This window comes from Dasypus novemcinctus, chromosome 12 (assembly GCF_030445035.2).
Source record: "Dasypus novemcinctus isolate mDasNov1 chromosome 12, mDasNov1.1.hap2, whole genome shotgun sequence".
Lineage (NCBI taxonomy): Eukaryota > Metazoa > Chordata > Mammalia > Cingulata > Dasypodidae > Dasypus > Dasypus novemcinctus.
Window position 1 is genome coordinate 22,063,669 of NC_080684.1, and position 5,112 is coordinate 22,068,780.

Sequence of the window (5,112 nt, forward strand, 5' to 3'; positions counted from 1 at the left end):
CTAGATGATCACCAAACCCATTAAAAACGAAACTATTCTGCATCCATAACACCAAGTATTACTAGCTCAAAAAATATTGACCAAATAAGCATGTTTTGTCACTGTTTGTCCTCTTTTCTTCCACCTACTAGGGAAGCATGAAGCCCCAAGTTGGGGAGTGATCGCACTTCTTTTTCTATCCTCATATTTCTTTTCCCCTCAGCACTCCAGGGAGGGCCTGTTATGTCCGCTTGCCCCTACCACCACCACCAAAGTACAGTATCTCCTACCCTTCAAAGATGATAATCCGGAGCCACCCTCAGATGAGCATGGGACTTTGAGGGACAGATTCACTCTTTCCAACCAAACTCTTGTCCAGCGCCACCCCCTTCTGACTAAGGGGTTACCCTTGTGAGGCAGCTGCTTGGTGTGAGGAGTAAGGCCGTGGCGAGGTAAGAGACAGAAATTAACTGGGATACAGGACTGAACTGTGACCTCATTAACACTCTGCCCTAACCGAGTTAACTGATGCAGAGTCCCCTGGGTACAATAGGCCTACCAAGCCAATTTGCGTGCTGTCCCCCTCCTAATTAGATTAGCTAATTACTACCATTTAAACCTTTCCTAGTTCATTTCCTATATTTGAAACAGCCAATTTCCTATCATTTTATACCAATAACTTCCTTCAAGTATTGATTCAACATGCCCCTCTTCCAGGAAGACCCCTTTGACTAAACCCATCACTCATTACTGTGAAGACATAATGCCATGTACATTAATATATATCCTAAATTCTCTGTTTCATGTGTATTTGTGTGTTCTACCAAATTATAAGCTCTACAAAGACAGACACCACTACTTCTAAGTTTCCACCCCCAAACCAGTTGGTGCAGTACAGTATAGTACACAGTGGTCAGTTTGTAGTCAACATTTATTAAAAGAATAAAAACTGAGACTTAAAGATAGACAGGCATCTGCTTAGAATTATTCAAATACAAATTCAGTAGTCAAATCCAGGAGGGCTGTCTGCAATAAGAGGGCTTTGCCACCACTGTCCCCACACCCTCCCACCCCTTCCCTGTGCCTCTCCCTGAGCCCTGGAAGTATCCGTGTTACCTACGTCATATCCTTTTTTTTCCTATGGGGAAATCCTCTTTCCATGCTCTGATGAATATTAAAAATAACTCCTCTAGCCCTTCCTCGTCCTGCCAGCTGCCTGGAGAACCTGGCTGGCAACTTTCCTCGTTCACCTCCACCCCTGCACCAACCGCAAACACTTGACTCCTGCTCAACCCTTGACTTTGATTCCTCAGGTTACCAAGAGCTATTTTGGGCGATGGAGACCTTGTATTCCCTTCCTCCCCATCCTCTGGGCCCAATCAGCCCTTCTCGGAAGGTCCATCATACCCAAGAGCTGATTCAACCTGTCTCAACACCCGTACCCATTTGATCCCCCGCTGCCTTTGGTTTCTACTTTTTTACCTCATTTCATCATCATCATCAAATATTAAGTTCTTATTTCCATGCACTGCTCTGCTAGAGCTACAAAGAACAATTTAATGTATACTCTTGCCTTCAGAGAGCTCAAAAGTCTTTTTTCATAAAAAATGAAACAAAACAATTTACAGTCCTGTATTGGGAAGAAAGACAAAGGAAACCTGACTACTGCTAAGAAGTTAAAAATCCATTCTCAAGTGGAGATACCTGTATATCATAAAGATGTAAGGTGCAATGAGAAACAAAGATATTCAATTTAAATCAGCCAGTGGCAGTGTAAACTATGTAAGAGTTAAAGAGACCCAACAAAAGGAAAGAGCCTGTTAACCATGGAAGACTTCCTGGAAGAGGTAAGTTTTAAGCAATATTTAAAATAGTGCTTTTAATCTGTAAAAAAATTTTTTCATTTTTTCATTTATTTAAGTATATCACTCATACATAAACATACATAATCAGTAAGTGTATAGTAACAGTTGTGAACTTACTAAACAAACATGCATAACATCTTACAGGGCTCTCATACCTCATCCTACCAGGAAAACCTTACATTGTTGTGAAGCATTTTTAACTAATGATTAAAGAGTATATAAGTCAACCAAAGGGGTGCTAATGCAGAACTCCAGAAATTGGTTGGTCTTTATAAAGGGTATTTATTTGGGGTAGGAACTTACAGATACAAGGCCATAAAGCATAAGTTACTTCTCTCACCAAAGTCTATTTTCACATGTTGGGACAAGATGGCTGCCGACGTGTTCGAGGACTCAGGCTCCTGGGTTCTTCTTTTCCAGAGCCTTGTTTCTCTCTGGGTTTAGCGTTCCTCTCTTCCCGGGGCTTGCTTCTTCCTGGGCTCAAGGTTCCTCTCTTCCTGGGGCTTGCTTCTCTTTCCTCTGTGAGCTTACTTCCCAGGGCTCCAACTTAAGGCTTCAGCATCAAACTCCAACATCAAAACTCTTAACATCAAAAACTCCTCAACTCTGTCCTTTGCCATGTCTTTTATCATATGTCATAACACCCTAATGATGTGGCCCAATCAAAGCCCTAATCATAACCCAGGTACAGACCAGATTACAAACATAATCATATATCTATTTTGGAATTCATAACCATATCAAACTGTTACAGGGAAACGGACTTTGGCCCAGTGGGTAGGGCATCCGTCTACCATATGGGAGGTCCGCGGTTCAAACCCCGGGCCTCCTTGACCCGTGTGGAGCTGGCCATGCGCAGTGCTGATGCGCGCAAGGAGTGCTGTGCTACGCAAGGGTGTCCCCAGCGTGGGGGAGCCCCACGTGCAAGGAGTGCGCCCGTGAGGAAAGCCGCCCAGCGTGAAAAGAAAGAGTAGCCTGCTCAGGAATGGCGCCGCCCACACTTCCCGTGCCGCTGACGACAACAGAAGCGGACAAAGAAACAAGATGCAGCAAATAGACACCAAGAACAGACAACCAGGGGAGGGGGGGAAATTAAATAAATCTTTAAAAAAAAAAAAAACTGTTACAAAGAGCATCCTCAAAATATTACTACAGGGAAGCAGATGTGGCCCAACTGATAGAGCATCCACCTACCATATAGGAGGTCCAGCGTTTGAACCCAGGGCCTCCTGGCCCATGTGGTGAGCTGGCCCACATGCAGTGCTGCCATGTGCAAGTAGTGCCATGCCATGCAGGGATGCCTCCGTGTAGGGGTGTCCCACATACAAGGAGTGTGCCCCGCAAGGAGAGCTGCCCCATGCGAAAAAAGTGCAGCCCGCCCAGGAGGGGTGCAGCACACATGGAGAGCTGATGCAGCAAGATGACACAACAAAAGAGAGACACAGATTCCTGGTGCCGCCGAGAATGCAAGTAGACACAGAAGAACACAAAGCGAATGGACACAAGAGCAGACAATGGGGAGGGGGTGGGGATAGAAATAAATTTAAAAATAAATAATAAAAAATCTTAAAAAATAAAATTACTACTAACCAAAGTATCTTACATTTGGTGTATTTTTCCCCAAACCCACCCTATTATCATCACCATCATCATTATTATATCATTTATATGTGAAAATACATAAACAATAAATGTATAGAAAAAGTTGTGAACTTACAAAGCAAACATGCATAACATCATACAGGGCTCCCATACATCAACCCTCCACCAACACCTTGCATTGTTGTGAGACGTTTGTTACAAATTATGAAGAATATTGTCAAAATCTTACTATTAACTATAGTCCTTATCTTACATTTGGTGTATTTTCCCCCAATGCAGCTTATTATTTTTTTAAAATATATTTTTGTGACAGTCATTGTAAATTTACAAAACAATCACAGCTGGTAAAATTTTTTAAAGTTCTTAAAGGTTTGTAGTGATAAGTAAATTTCCCTCTCATTCCTCATTCCCTGTTCCCCAGTTTTCCTCTGCACCAGTGTCTTGTGAATCTTTCTAGAGGGAATCAAGAAATTGAAGGAATCTATGTATCTTTAAAACAAAACAAAACAAAACAAAAAAGACAATACAAAAATAAATGAACTAAAAAAAAAAAAGAAAGTGGGGGGTCAGGGAGTAGGGATAGATTGTTGGAAAACAAGGGATGACTTTTTATATTCATACCTTGACAGGGAACCCACATGCTAAACTTTCTAATTGTGTCCGTTTCTTAGAATACACCTTTTTTTTTTTTGCTCTTTGTTTGTTTGTTGTCTGTCTCTTCTTGTGTGTTTTTCTCGTTGTCTGCTCGTTGTTTTTTTTCTTTAGGAGGCACTGGAACCCAACCGGGACTTCCCATGTGGGAGGCCTGAGCTCAACTGCTTGAGTCACATCCACTCAGAGGATACACATTTTGAGTTGTTGATCTTTGAAGGGGATCGTGAACGCCTTTTATAAATGTTACTGGCTTTTCAGTCTCCATTTTTCTTCTTCGCCACTTTTTCCTTTTCCTGGCTGGGTTGACCTTCATCCAGTTATTCCCTGCTTAGCTGCTCCCTGGCCTTTCGGATGGAGGTAGCCGGGAGGCGCTTCAACCTTTTCCGGGCAGAAACCGTTGAGCCCGCAGTGAAGTTATTAGGGAGTCAAAAAGTGCCCCTTGTGTTGCGGCCAGCTATGCTAGCCTCTTTGTGGGTTTTTTGGCAGCAGAAGGATCCTTCTTAGGATTTCTCTCTGTCCCTCGAGCATCTTTGCTATTTCTTTTCTACCCAACTCATGTCGCCTCCAGGGGAGGTACACGTCTTCCCCCTCCGTGGGCTACTGCCGTGTAAAATGCCCAGATCTCCGCCCCCGGTTTTCCCTAGTCTGTAGTAGATTTGGGGGTCCGGAGTCGCTGACGGGCCGGGGGCGCACTGTGGGCTGGGCTGGAGGTGGGCATCTGGCCCGCAGTTCGGGCCTCAGGTTGGGAGGCGCCGCGGGTCCAAGGCCCGGGTGCCCGCCAGGCTGTGGGGGGAGATCTCCCGGGACGCCGGGCTGGGGCCGAGAGCGCGGCGCGGCCGGCCGAGCGAGGCCGGGAGCCCGCGCGCGAGGTGGCGGGCGCGGGCGGCGCTCCGGCCGCGGGGCCAGGCGGGGCGCGCTGCGGCCCGGGGCGGTCTGCGCAGCGAGCGCCCTGCGGCCGGCCCAAGGCCGCCGCCAGGGAGCGCTGCGGGCTCCCGCTCGCCCGCCCCCCGGT